The sequence below is a fragment of the Marmota marmota genome, unplaced genomic scaffold (genome assembly GCF_001458135.2).
Source record: "Marmota marmota marmota unplaced genomic scaffold, marMar, whole genome shotgun sequence".
NCBI lineage: Eukaryota > Metazoa > Chordata > Mammalia > Rodentia > Sciuridae > Marmota > Marmota marmota.
In genome coordinates, this window is record NW_026000077.1 from 233,346 (window position 1) to 248,781 (window position 15,436).

The 15,436-nt window shown below is 45.9% G+C and overlaps 1 long non-coding RNA gene across 1 annotated transcript in view; it reads left to right on the plus strand.

Moving 5' to 3' along the window:
* Positions 1-271: 271 nt before the first annotated feature.
* LOC125620156 overlaps positions 272-15,436 on the plus strand; it is a 42,814-nt gene continuing 27,649 nt past the window's right edge. Inside the window, exon 1 of the long non-coding RNA XR_007351735.1 lies at positions 272-1,694. This is a non-coding gene — a long non-coding RNA (uncharacterized LOC125620156). The remainder of the gene's footprint in view (positions 1,695-15,436) is intronic.

The window sequence follows — 15,436 nt, forward strand, 5'->3', positions numbered from 1 at the left end:
ACGTCATCTAACCTACCTCAGACACTCCGTGGATCCTTGGTGCAGCCCTAGGATATACCTTATGGTTTTCATGACATCTGTTTTTTGCAGGTAAGGAAACTGACAATAAGCAAGGCTAAGTAAGTAGCTTGCCCGACCCGACATTGCGCTGCCGGCCCGGGGCAGAGCCAGCCTTGATGTTGGGCACTCACTCTATGTTAACGACTGCTGTGTTACTGGGGAGCAGCTCGTGTAATCCAACTGCAACCTTGAGGGCTGGGTTTTGCTCTTTTCTGCAGATGCATAGCAGAGGGTGAGAGTTTAGAATTTCAAATTCAACGGAAAACAGCTGAGAGCTCTTCTCTGATGGAGGGAATCGCTAGAGTGAAACCTACTTCTTGATCCAGACTCAAACATGGCCAGAATTTTCTAAGCATCACATGGATGTTTCCTGTGGAGGGGACATAGACGGTCTGTTCCTGCCTGGTTTCACAGGGACCACTCAACCAGGACTCCCACCTGCTAAGCAGTCAGCCTGGGTTCCTCGTGCCTTGGACAGGAAGCACCAGTTTCCTCATCTGTACCCTGCTGGGCCTCAGCCCTGCTTGTCTGATGAGCCAGAGAGAAACCTAGGAGATGGGGAGATTTGGGGGCTTCCTGTTCCCACCGTGGGGACTCTGTTGGTCTCCTTCTAGCGATAACAAAAGAGGAGTTCTCTGCCAGAAGCTAACTGTCTCTTATGCCAAAGGCCACGGGCACTGGCTGTCCCAGGCAATCGTTGCCTCCAGCTGCACTTGGGACACTCCCCTGTGGGCTGAGAACCAGAGGAAGGCAGAGGCGGCCACGCGGAGTGCTGAGAAAGCCTCTGAACAGGGGCTCGTTGCCTGGGCAGTCTCAGAAGTCACAGTGGCGTCAACTCATCTCCCCTGCTCTACCGCGGTGGGTGGAGGCGGTGGGGCTGTCGCTGTGATTCATCTGAGACACAATTTGAGGATGCTGGTGGTGCACCCGGCCGGACACGCTCCCCCGGAACTCCGCCAGCCTAGGGACGCCAGAGGGAGGGTGTCCCTGCAGAGCCTAGGAGTCAGCATAGCCTGAGTCCAGAAAGGGGAGCTCCCTGGAGGGTCGGCTGGGTGACGCCACAGTGGCATTCCACCATTAATCTTGATGCTGCAGGTTGGGCCACTTGAGTGACCGGTTTGGCTGTCCCCCCACTCTGAGGCCAGGACCTGGGCCTGAGGCTGGGAGTCCTCTGCACAGTCCTCTCATGTCATAGAGTTTGAGCACTACCTGTCAGGACAGTGCCCTGGGTCCTCTCCTCAGTCATGCCCCTGCTGTCCATATGCAGGCAGCCTGTCCTCCCCGGGGCTGGACAGACTGTGCCTCTGCTGGAATTGGCCTACGGAGGAAGTTGCTCTCAGGGCATTTGAGAAAGGGGAGTGGGAGGGGAGCCAAAAGGAAGTCACAAAGATCAGCTTAAAAATAACCCCCTCCCTGTCAATCATGAGGAGGAGCTTGCAGAGGAGCCAAGTTCCGCTGGGGATGGCTTGGCTTAGGACGATGTCAGAAGGGCCTCAAGGCAATCAGCAGCCGCTGCACTTGGAGCCTACCCCAAGCTCTTATCAGCCTAGGCAAGCCCCTGCCCAAAGCCTGCTCTCCTCAGAGACTTCCGCCCCAGCCGGCATCTGTTTCCTTTCCTATATTTAAACAACCGGGTAAGTGAACTTGCGAGAGCATTTCTTTTTTAATCTTTTTTTTATTTTTTTTTAGTTGTTGATGGATCTTTATTTTATTTATTTATATGTGGTGCTGAGACTTGAACCCAGTGCCCTACACATGCTAGGCAAGCGTTCTACCGCTGAGCCACAGCCCCAGCCCTTGAGAGAGCATCTCTGCCTGAGAAGAACAGGGCCTGCCACAGAACACACGGGGCAAACAGTGACTCTGGGGCCTTGTGGCTCTTCTGCAGTTTCTGGTGGCCGAGTGGGGCACATGGGTCCCAAGAAGACCTCAAAGACCCATAATTCTGTGCAATAAGCAGCAAAACTAAACAATGCAAGAGCCCAAGGTAGATGGCGGGTGGGCGGGTGGCTGGGGAGGTCGTCCCAGATGCTGTCCCAATGTGAGCCCTGGGTGATGCCCTCTGACGCCTGCTGGGGTGAAGGGGGACCCTCAGGAAAACCAGAGATGCGGGCAGCAGCATCTTCTCACAGCCCCAGGCCTGAGCACTGGTGGACACCCTCTCTCCACAGAGCTCTCCTGGGTTCGTTCAGACCTCCTGGCCGTTTTGGGCACCATTCCCAACCTTGTCTGAACAGAGCTGTTTGATTAGAGAAAGTGACACCATCAGCCTAAGGCCTTTTCCTTGCTCCTTTGGCTCCTCGGTCCCAGGCTATTATGGTCCCATCTTGCCATCCACACCCTTGTGCGCGCACACACACACACACACACACACAAACACACACAAATAGCTTCATGAAACATTTGGTATGGGTGAGGGAACTTTCTAGAAGATCTATCCTCATGGAGCAGAAGTACCAATACTGAGTAACCTAAAAGTCAACAGCCCTTCTCTTAGGCCAGCAGGCGTTAGACATTACCCAGAAATGTTCTTTGTGAGTGGCCTTGTGCTGCCATGGCACAGCAGGGTGACGTCCTGGGATCCAGCAGCTGTCTTTGGACCACAGCAAGGGCTGCTCCTGTCTGTTTATCCTGCTCCCACGTCTCACCTCCACCTACCCCAGGCTGTTTGTCCCAGTCAAGACACAGAGACTTGGGTTTAAAATGGTCTTCCCTTTCTTAAATGTAGAAAACTCCCCAATAGTTGAATGTTTTGTTCTTTGGGAATTCACCCTGAGTTTCAGCCCGTGAGAACTCAGGCTGGAGTCACCAGGACCCGAAAGCCCGACTCTGCCACTTACTGGCTGTGTAGCCAAGGCAAGTTATTTGAAGTGCTGTGAGCTTACTTCTCAATCTGTAAAATGAGACTAAAGTATGTTCATAAAAGCCACCTCGAAGAGAAGGGGGGAGGAGTCAATGAGATAATATTTACAGACACCTGACCGGGAGCTCTTCGCGGGTCCTCAGCAGCTTGATGTGCTCTCCGTTGCTACCCATTCCTTCTTGGTTTGTGTTCCCCTTCTTACTCCACATCAGAAACTTCATAGCTTCTTATTAAGATCAGCATCCCGCTCAGCGGTTACTGCATGACTACTTCCCCTGTCATAACTGCACATATTGAGGACCAGCTGGTCAGTGCAGAATGGTCCTTTGTGTCCTAACACATTCCTAAGAGCCAGGTATCACTGTTATACCCATTTTACAGGTAAGCTGGCTGAGGTCAAAGGATTTGCCCAAGAATTCATGCGTGGTGAGTGGTAGAGCCGGGATTTGGACCGAGGCACTTTTAATTTCTTTGCTAGACCTGTGCTAACTGTTGAACAGACTGCAGGTACCGCTGTTAGGGACTTTTGGTGAACTTAACACAGTTAGGGTTAGCCCCCGGTTTTCCAGCATCTTGTTTTCAATCAGCCACATCGAACTGATCATTTGGTAATGAGACCCACCATTGATTCAGCACCTACCTAATTTATGCCAGACACTTTGCATACATTATCTCTTAAACCAGGGTTTCTCAGCTTCAGCTCCACAAGCATTTTGGATCGGATGATTCTTTTTTTGGTACCAGGGATTGAACCCAGGGGCACTTACCCACTGAGCCACATCTCCAGCCCTTTATTTTTCTATTTTATGCAGAGACAGAGTCTTGCTGAGTTGCTTTGGGCCTCACTAAGTTGCTGAGGCTGACTTTGAACTTGTGATCCTCCTGCCTCAGCCTCCCAAATTGTTGGGATTATGGCTGAATGCCACCACACCCAGCTGGATTGGATGATTCTTTGTCCTGAGGGGGCTCTTTTTGCACTATGGGATGTTCAGCAGCTTCCATGGCTTCCACCCACCAAATACAAATAACAACCCTCACCCTCAAATCAGGACAATAAAAAATGTCTCCAGATACTACCAAATGTTCTCCAGGGAGCAAAAATCACTCCCAGTTGAGAACTGCTTCTCTAAATGGGAAGTCTAATCTTCAGAGAGGTTAAGCAACTTTCCCAAGGTCACAAGGTACAAAAAAAATAGAATGTAAACCAAGGTTTGCCTAACACCGGGCCAAAATATTTTTCATGCTTTAGCTCCTAAGTAAAGGAGGTGTGAGGTCAGGCGCTGTGGCTCATGCCTGTAATCACAGCAACTCTGGAGGCTGAGGCAGGAGGATCATGAGTTCAAAGACAGCCTCAGCCAAGAACGAGGAGCTAAGCAACTTGGTGAGACCCTGTCTCTAAATAAAACACAAAATAGGGCTGGGGATGTGGCTCGGTGGTTGAGGGCCCCTGGTACCCCTCAAAAAAGAAAAAGAAGATGTGAGCTCAGTACTGAAATCTATCTGCCCAGAAGCAATAGTATCGACACATGCAGATTGCCCTTCCCCAAAACTGTTTAGAATTTCTGAATTCACAACTGCTGGCTGCTGCTTATCAGAGCCCAATCTAGATGTAAGATTTTCAGAGTGAAGTCAACTGTGACCCAGGCCACTCTGCCAAACCTAGAAATTCAAGCTCTCACTTACAATCCTGCCTGTGTCCCCCGAGTGTGCCTCGAGGTTTGATTTGAGCGTCCACTCCACTGGTCCTGGGATCACTGGGAAAGCCAAGGTCGTGGGGAGCAGCGGCAGCTCTTCCATTGCTGGTCTTCAGCCACTGTTTAAAAAGAGCCAAGAACAGAACTGTAACTCCATTCTGCCTGAGTTCCACCTTCTTTTGGTTCCAGGTTAATTTATTAAAATCTTTCTGAATAAAAACAAAAATGGATCTAATTTTCAAATTTACACTTCCATGACCTGAAGAGATAGATGGGTGACTGAAGAAACCACTAGGCACATAGTCACCGAGTTGCAGGCAGGGACACTAACTGACAACAGAATGGAGACCACCCCAAGCCTGGGTTTTTTTTTCATCATTTATTCTCTGCTTTCTTCCTCTAGCGCTGTGACTTTTTTTTTTTCTTCTCTTCTTTGCTGGGCCCTGTGGTACACAGACACAGTCAGGCAAGCTAAGGTACTGGACATTTAACAAGCAGAATTCTCTTTCCACATGTCTTCAATGCATGGGCAAAAAACAATGATGACTCCTGGGCGCCGTGATACACACCTGTAATCCCAGCAGCTCAGGAGGCTGAGGCAGGAGGATCGCAAGTTCAAAGCCAGCCTCAGCAATGGCGAGGCCCTAAGTAACTCAGTGAGACCCTGTCTCTAAATAAAATACAAAAAAGAGCTGGGGATGTGGCTCAGTGGTTAAGTGCCCCTGAGTTCAATCCCCAGGACCAAAAAAAAAAAAAGGAAAACAACAACTGAAAATAAATTCTCCTAGAAAACTAAGAAGTTATTGTTGCAAAGATGGGTTCACTGCCAGAGCCAGCTTGCTTTTCTTTATGGGGAAATGTCGCTAATAGCAACAGCTCCCAGGTTAGCAAAGTCCAAAGGCCATGGTTACCTTAGTAACCATGCAGTCAGCAATCAGGTGGCTGCCACCTGCCACCTTGGTGGTCCCTGACAACTCCCCATGGTGATTGTAAAGTCCTTGCTTAGCATCTGGACAGCCATCTTAAGTGACAGCCGCCATTTTAAGAAAAATTTCTCTTTCTCACCCAAGAGCGTTTCTGAGAAAGGCTCACCATTCCCTCACACCAACCCAACCCTTCACCACCTGCATTAGGACCCGCCCGGCTCTAATCCTGAGCCTGCCCCACCCCTGAGCCTGCCCCATAAAAGTTCCAAACCCCAAGCCTGTTTTGCCTCTCTCCATCTATGGAGAGATGGCCTTCATTTGTCAGCTCTGACAGACTCTGTGTGCATCTCTGCCTGGTCTCTGTCTTTCATTTCTCCATTACCTGTCTCCCAGTTCCTCACTTTCCTATCAGTGATCCTCCTGACTCGAGTCACCACAGAAAAATCTCCCTCGTGAAATTGCAAAACCAACATATCTCCCAAACACATCAACAGAAAGATGTGGACAAAAGGGTGAGTCTCCATCTCCAATTCAAGAATGTGAAAGATCAGGACTTCAATGTAAGTTAAAGCTCGCTGATTTCTCAACCATCCAAAGAGGAGGAGATGAAGTTTGATGGTAAAGACATAGAAACTGCCTCACTGGCACTTGTCCATGTAACTAAGAGACCACTTAGGATGTCAACCCTTAGCTTTCCAAATATATCTTAGAGCAGTGTGTTCAGACTACAGGTATCACCCATTAGTGAATTGTGAAGTCAACCTAGTGGATCATGACCAGGGTGTATTTTCAATTAAATGAAGTGGAATAAAATGGATGTCAGGTGGCATTGCAGATGATAAAGTTATTCTTTGTTTTGATTGTAAGTAGGAATTTCTCTTGCTCTACGCCTTTATTGAAGTAAAATTAACATGCAATAAATGGCACACAAAGTGCACAATTTGACATTTTGGCAGATGAATGACACCAGCGTAACCATCACTGCAGTCAATGTAATAAACATGTCCCTGGCTTCCCAAAGTCTCCTCATACCCCTTGGTAATCCCTTCCTCCCCCTCCTCCCCAGTCCACCTTGTAACTCCTGAGCCGCTGTCTGTCGCTATTCTATACCAGTTGGCACTTTCTAGAAACTTACATAAATGGGGTCTTTAAGTAAATAGGCACTCTGTTTCATCTGGTTTCATTCACTCTATATAATTCTGAGGCTCACCCATGCCATGGTGTGCATCCGTGTTCATTGTCATCGAGAGCAGAACCCACCATGTGCGTCTATCACATGAGCTAGGCATTCACCTGTTGATGGACATCTGGGTGGTTGCCACTTTGGGGCTATTACAAATACGGTTGTCATGAACATAAAATATAATCGTTATGTAAAGCGTGGTGGCACACACTTGTAATCCCAGCAGCTTGGGAGGCTGAGACAAGAGGATCACGAGTTCAAAACCAGCTTCAGTAAAAAGTGAGGCACTAAGCAACTCAGTGAGACCCTGTCTCTAAATAAAATACAGAATAGGGCTGGAGATGTGACTCAGTGGCCCAGTGCCCTAGAGTTCAATCCCCAGTACACCACGCCTCTCCAAAAAAAAAAAATCATGGCTTTCAAAATTTACTCATTGTAAACGTGGTACATGTTGTTCCTTGGGCAGGTGTTTTCTTGGGTAAATACGTGGTTATGGAATGACTGGATTCTATGGTAGCTGTATGTTTAACTCCTTAAGAAACTCCCAAATCATAGTGTAAAGTGACTTTAACAGTTAACGTTCCCATCAGTAATGAATGAAAATTTCAGTTGTTCCACATAGACCCTCAAATGCCTCGAATGATCAGTTGCCTTCATTTTAGACATTCTAGGGGTTTATATAGTAGCATCTCATTTGAATTGCATATACAGCCAGGCATTGATTAACAAAGGGTATCTGGTTAGGCAGTTTCTTCCCTGCTGTGTGAACATCATAGATAATACTTCTACAAACATAGATTAGGTATGGTATGGGTCAGTCAGTCAGTCACTCTACATGACCTCGATTCAGTCAAGAGACATGGTAAACTCAAGACATTTGAGACTACTATCAGTGTAACATGATGTTTAACAGTAAACCTTTCTTTTTTTTTTTAAAATAAGTAGACAAAGTACAGTCTAAAATAACAATAGAATGTACAGTAAATACATAAAATAGTAACATAGTCATTTATCATCATGATCAAGCATTATTGTGATTATATGGGGTATACTTTTTTGTCAGGGCAGAGAATTGAGCCCAGGGCATTGCACATGCTAGATAAGTGCTCCACCAAATAAGCTACATCCTAAGCCCTTTTTTAAAGTATATTTTGAGACAGGGTGTTGCTAATTTGCCCAGACTGGCCTCCAACTTTCAATCCTCTTTTTTTTAGCCTCCCAAGTAGCTGAGATTACAGGCTTAAGGTAGCTTTTTAATTAGATGCCAGGCATGTGGGCTTTATATTGTCAGTGCTAAATATTTTTATATTTCCATAATATTCTTGAATGTGTTCTAGAGCACAGGTAAGTTATTTGGAAAGTTTTCTCCTTTCTGACCTTGCCTTTAAACTGGTGAGATCAGAGCCACCCTTTAGTCTTGGGCTAATTCTGTCCTTGAACTGAGGCAATATCTTTTCCAAGTTTTTTGCTCTGCCTGGGAGGAACACGAACAGTCAGATCCTTTGGGTGATTCTTTCTCTAGCTTGGAGGCATTCCCTCCCAGGCCTGCGCTGACCCACAACCAGCTGAAGACTTCAGAGACCTCCTTGAGGCCCAGGGGGCTTGCTCTCTCTGGGCCCTGCTCTCTGCTGGCCCGTGCTCTGTTCTGCAAGCTCTGACGCTCTGGGCCGCTCTGGACTCCCATGCCCACGTCCCTGACTGTGCTCTGCCTGCCTTTCCGCCATGCTCTGTCATGGGGCACTCTCCCAGAAGTAGGCTGGGCTAATTGTTGGGTTGGCTTCATCTGTTTTTCCTCTCTCAGGGACCACTTCCAGGCACCATCTGATAAAATCAGTGTCAGAACACTGCTGTGCCATACATTGCCCAGCGTATTACTTGTTTGAGGCAGGAAGGTAGACCTGGTTCTTCATACTCCATCTTGGTCGGCCGTCTACACTGCAGTTTTTGTAGGTTATGGAGGTGTGTTCAAACCCTGTCTTCAATGACACATTTCCTTGAATAATAAAATTTCTATCCAGGCAAAGATTCAACCAGCTTTACGAAACCACTTCTCTTACAGAACCTCACAGAACCCTAACCTATCTTTTTAGGGGACTGTTTTAGTCAGCTTTTTTGCTACTGTGACTAAAGAACCTGGCCACCACAATTGTAGAGGAGAAGGGGTTTATTCGGGGGCTCACAGTTTCAGAGGTCTTAGTCCGTAGAAGGTAGGCTCCATTCCTTGGGGCTCGAGGTGAGGCCGAACAACATGGCAGAAGACGGTGGCAGAGAGAAGCAACTCACATGGTGATGAGAAACCAGAGGGACAGAGACTCCACTCTCCAGATGCAAATATATACTCAAAAGCCACACCCTACCACTTCAGTTACCACTCAGTTAATCCCTGTCAGGGGATTGATTCACTGATTGGGTTAAGACTCTTACAACCCAATCATTTCTCCTTCTCGCATGGCCTCACATGTGGGTTTTTGGGGGGACACCTCACATCCAAACCATAACAGGGAGTCAGTAATTATGCAAAGGTTGGGCTTGTGTTCAAGTAGCTTAAATAATTAAGATCATGTACAAAAGAAAAAATGAGAAATGGTGCAGAACCAAGAGCCAAAACAATCTACACAGATCCCCTTTACCAGGAGGAAATTCTATCAGCAGAGGAGCAGTTCTCAGATGCTTATCAACCCTGACTGAGCGTCAATAGTTCTTTCACTGTACCTTCTTTTCGGGTGGTGATGAGCTCAGAGAGCCAGCCATGGACTTGGAGTGGGAGAGAGGTCAGATCTGCTTGGCTTGTTCTACAGATCTCTGAACCCAGTCAGAGCAAATCCTTCTTAGTGCTAGAGTTATATCTTAGGCACAAATGAGAATCTCTGAGGACATAAGAACTCTTCTAGCTCCTCAGGATATTTAGTAGCTGAGTAAACGTAGCTTTCAAAGACACATGTGCAAGTGCCATTCATACATGGTAAGAGAAGAAGAATCTGAGACATTAGGTTCCACAAGATGCAAGTCTGTTTATGTTATAGCTCTCTTCACCTATTTCCTAGGGAGCTGCTCGGTTAGAAAATAGTTCCTATTTGCATTTGAAAAGGTAATCTAACATAATGTATAAAGTTACCAGGTTTGGAGTTGAACAGATCTGGGTTCAGATCCCCCAACAACCACAAACAGGTGGCCCCAGAGAGAACTCTTGACTTCTCTGATCTCATTTATTAAATGGTGATAATCTTCCCTATGGTAGCATTTTGTTGCGAGAAGTGTGTAATATGATTCCCGGCACATAATGTTCACTCATTACAGTTGTAATCACTATCAGAGTAGCTACATGGAGAGGAAACAGTGACCACAGGAAGAACATCTGGAAGTGGCATCTTTTCATTTGTCCAAATAAACCATGTCCAAGTCTTCAGAAAACCAAAATTGTCAGAAGTATTCTAAGTAGGGATGGCAGTCCTTGGACCTGCCATCATTTCAAACCCACCTTTTCCAGAGACTCAGAATCTCCTACGATAGTGCCGCTGGTAGGGATGAAGGAGGCTTTGGCACACCATTGGGGATTCATCACTGCCCTGTCTTTTTTTGGGCAGGGGGGTTTGAACTCAGGGGCACTCAACTGTGGAACACCCAACCTCATCCCAGCCCTATTTTGTATTTTATTTAGAGACAGGGTCTGAGTTGCTTAGTGCCTCACTTTTGCTGAGGCTGGCTTTGAACTCACAATCCTTCTGTCTCAGCCTCCTGAGCCACTGGGATTACAGGCATGCGCCACAGTGCCCGGCTTTTTTTAATGTATATTTTTTATTCGTTCTAAATAGTTCTATGTGACAGTAGAATGTATTTTGACACTTCATACATAAATGGAATGCCCTGTATTGATATTAAAGGAAATAGCATGCTCCTTCTTCTGAGAAACCTCAGTCTAGTTCAAGGGTGAAGGTGGGTGGGCTATAAGTGGTCAAAGAGCTACTGAGATCTGCCAGGGTGGGCCCAACTCGGAGATGCCTGTGAGCAGACCAGCAAGGTGTCCCAACAGCTCAAGTGTGATCCCTGCTCTTGTGGGCCAGACAGTAGTGGGCAACCCTGTTTATCCATAATGCTCTGCAGAGAAGAGGATCCATCCAAATTTGTCTTTTTCAGAGACAGAGAGCTCATTGCTGCATTAAAACAGCAACCTTCCCCTCAAAACAGAACCCTGTTCTCAGGATAGCTCTCAGGAGCCTGCTATGGCTGCCATTCTCCCCAGGACCCTCCGACTGCCCCGCAAAAGGATTTCAATTACTGTTAACTGAAAAATTCTTCACTTCTGCTCCTGGAGAACACAGGTTTGTCTCCCTCCGTTGAGACTTTATACTCAAATGTGGATCATTAAAGCTGCGTTAAATAGCCAATATTCCTTGCCACACGTGGACACACATTTCAATTCTTTCCCCTCTTTGATGCCTCCTCTTCGGCCTCAGCCTCTTCTCCCTCTTCTCTAAGTCTTCTCCTACCCTTTCCTTGCCTCTTAGAAACCCAGCCCAGTTCTCCTCTCCTCCTAGAAACAGAATCTGTTGGATCCCCACAGATTCCAGTCTGTATCCCTTAATGCATTGTTAAAATTGTGAACAATTAAATAGTTAAAGAATACCGCCCCAAAGTATAAAGTGCATGCTATAAAAATAAGATATCCCTTCCTGTCCTTTATCCCACCCACCATTTCCACACCTTCTAGGCAAATCATTCTTAGCGGTTTGTTGTGGACCTATCTAGAATTGTTCTCTGCTTACACACCATTTATAGCCCAGCATATTGCCTAATAATAGGTACTTGAGAATCAGGGCACCTGGATGGACTTCTGAGTTAGCCATGTACGAAGTTGGGTAACCTTGAGCAAGTTACTTAACTTCTCTATAGTTTTTCATTTTTTTGAATTCTTTTTGAGTTTTGGTCCCACACTCCTGGGTTCAATCAATCCTCCCACCTCAGCCTCCCAAATAACTGAGACTTCAGGCACACCTGGCCATGCCTTGATTTCCTCAGGCAAAATTGAGATAATATTAGTGTTTATGTCATAGAGTTGTTCTGAAGATTAATAAGTTGATAAAATTAAATCACTTGGAATAATGCCTGGTATATAATAAGCACTGTATAGGTGATGATGATGATGATGATGATGATGATAATGCATTTTATATGTATTTTCCTTTTTGTTACACAAATAAAACCATTCTATAAATACTGTTCTTCAAGCTTATATCATCTACTAAACATCACGGGTAGCTTTCAACATTCATATAACCGTATTAATTACAATGACAACATGGTCTTCAATGGTACGATTATAAAAGTTGGAGCTATTTTTGAATTCAGAACTCAAGAAAGGCCTTTCATGCATGACAGCATCTCACAAAATGTCCCAAGATGATGCTCTCGTGGTCCTGGCTGGTTTTAGGTACACGTCGGGAAGACACATCAGAATTGGTGTTTGCTTTTCTCAGCACTGACCTCCTACAGGATAGCCCTGATTTCCTTCTGTGATCTGAGAGCCCTTGGCCGAACTGCGGCACTCTGAGAGGTTGGGATTTATGGTTGCTATTCTGACTGATCAATTTTTATGTGTTCCTCTCCAAACATGGTTTTCCGACGGGGCCCTTCGAAAGGAAGTCATCGCCTTTCTGCCCCTTCCCATGACCTGGAGTGGGGAGAACTGATCCCTCAGGGAAGGTCTATGTATAACCTGGCAGGAAAGGAGCCTCTGGGAGCCCATGAGGAATGAGAAGATGAAATCAAGGGACCAGATTGTGGGTGTGGGTGTGGGTGTGCCCCTGTTGTGCACACTCACGGGGTGTGTGCCCGTGTGTGAGTGTGGACAAGCTGTCATGGATTCTTCCCTTACTCTTCCCCCTATTTCCTCTCTCATGACTTTCTGCTTATGCTGGGGAATAAAAGTACCAAGTCAATGAGGAGTTAAAAACTATATTGAGAACCAAACCACAACATAGCTGTCAGGAAACCAAGCGGCCTAAAAGCTAGGGGGTTACCCTGCTCAGAGGAAATGAGTATCTGGTTATAAGTACCAGGTCCAACCACCTGAACTCCTTTGTGCCTTCAGTTTCCTCCTCTTTAAGGTGATGAAGATAATGATACTTGTAGAGTCACACTGAAGGTTGAATAAATTAAATTCATAAAGTTCATCTAATAGTGCCTAGCCAGAGTCACAGATAAATGTCCACTATTATTACTGTATCTAAGTACATCCACCAGTTCCCACCTCTAAACCCCAGTTTTTTTGTGTTTTTTTTGTGTGTGTGTGTGCCCATTTGCTTAAGCTTCACTCTGTTTAAAAAGTAATTGCAATGGGGCACAGTGGCACAAGTCTGTAATCCCAATGGCTCAGGAGGCCCAGGCAGGAGGAACACAAGTTCAAAGCCAGCCTCAGCAATTTATCGAGACCCTAAGCAACTTAGTGAGAATCTGTCTCAAAATAAAAAATAAAACAGGCTGGGGAATGTGGCTCAGTGGTTAAGCACCCCTGAGTTCAATCCCTGGTCTCCAAAATAAATAAAGAAATAACAATTGAAAAAAAAAAAAACAACAACTATCACCCACCAAGAGGCTTAGTGGGAAGAAAAAAGTCTCACTCTAGAAATTGTTCCCAAAGAGAGGGCCAGAGCCATTTCAGGAACCATCTGATTAGATCTTGTAAGCAGTAGGCACAGAAATCCCTCTGGCCTTTTGCAATCAGATGGGCATTTATTCAGCACATTCCTGGAGGGGTAGTTTACAAAATTAAGCTAACACAGCAAAAGGACCCAGAAGTCCAGGAACCTACCCTCCTAAAATGGTTAACCAAAGGCAGAGCGAATGTTTAAAGGGGGGGAAAGTGTTAATTACTCCTGTTTTACCCAAAGCTTTTATTCACATATTGCTCAGCACCTCGCCAGGGCCTGGAGCTGTCGACGTCTATTCATGATATGCTGCTTGTTACCTAGAGTTTACAGCATGACTGACCTAATAGAAATACGTGTGTCCTATGGATCATGTCTCCAACAGAGGAGAATCAAAAGGGAATCAAAAAGATGCTGGCCATTGAGTTCGAGAAATCCAGCTGCCTTCTCCAGCCTCTGGACACAACAGCTTCATTGTGTGAGTACAGAAAATTGAACTGAAGCTTTCCCGCAAGCATATCTGAACTTGGACCTCCAGTGCACAGACTAGCAGCCAGCTCCCAGCCCAGGCACCCCCTCCTCTCCTCTCCATCTTTGCAAGAGAATTTAGTTCCATTTAAGTCCAGGAGACATGGCAAAAACAACACTCCAAACACCATTCCATTTATGGCCATGGGATCCTCCAAACCAGACATAGCCCTGCAGCTCCTAAGCCCTTTAGATTCTCGGTGCCTCAAACACTCATTTCCTCAGCTCATATTGGAGGGAAGGGATAGGCCTTAAGAATTGGATTTTTATCTTTTAAGTTGTTTTGAAGGAGAAGGAACATCAAATCAGCAAGAGAATACAGAGTCACTAATGATCAACACTAAAATGATGTTAGCCAGGGACAGGTCACCTTCTGAGTCTTTTAGATGAAGAAACTGAGGCTGAAGAGGTTAAAAAAACAGTGCTTGGGAAGGCTCCTTCATATGAGCCATCTAAGGTCACCAGAAAGGTCAAAATCCATGCCCTTATTTCCCCTGTTTACTTGCACTATTGACTTATTAACATTTACTAATAAATTACTGTATACTAAGTCATGTCCGTACTCAGAAGAAGGAGCAAAACGTTACCCTGCAGGAGTTGACACTGACTAGTTAATTTCTTTGCTTTTCTTTTTTCTTTTTTCTTTTTTTTCCTGTACTATGGATCAAACCCAGGGCCTTGTGAATGATAGGCAAGCACTCTACCACTGAACTACATCTTCAGCCCTTTTTTTAAAATTATTTTTTGTTTGGAGATGGGATATCAGCGAGTTGCCCAAGTCCGACTTTGAACTTGCAATCCTCCTACCTCCGCCTCCCACGTAGCTGGGATTACAGGTGCACACCATCATACCCAGGAAGTCTTTGAATCCACTTCATCTCTCATCCCTCCAGCACCCATCGATGCAGCAATAAGCCATCCTTTTTTGTCATTCGCATTCAAATCCTTAGAGTGGACTCGTGTTTCATGTTCACAGCTTTTTAAAACATCAAGAAGTCCTGTTTAATCATTCATTTAAAAAATTGATCATTTTCTCAACAAACATTTGTCTCTTTCCGTGGCAAGCCTGGTCCCTTCCTGCTGGGGTACCTTCCTTACATCTCCACTCCTTCTTTTGTCCCCCAGTTCCAGTCTTGATCACCTTCCATTTGACTGGTGCTGCAGGACCTACCTGCCAACTTCTCTGTCACCAACATGCCGTGTCTAAGTTTCCCTAGATAACTCCCAGGTCATGCCTTGCTTCTGCTCCTTAGCCTACGGTTGATTACTTGTTGATTAATTATCAATTCAGCTTCAAATTCTTCCACCGGTGGTCACGTTTTCCTGGAACCAACTCGTCTATCCCAACTTAATTTCCCACTCTCCCCTCCTGACTCTTCTTTAACTGGTAAAATGGCACTCATCCTTCAAGGCCTGGGATCACGTACCACCGACACTCTGTCAAGTTCTTCTTCCCCACCCTCAGAGCAATGGCTCCCTGTCACTTCTCCCCCAGACACTCACCTCTAGTACAAGTCTGCTCAAGTTGCTGTGAGCTT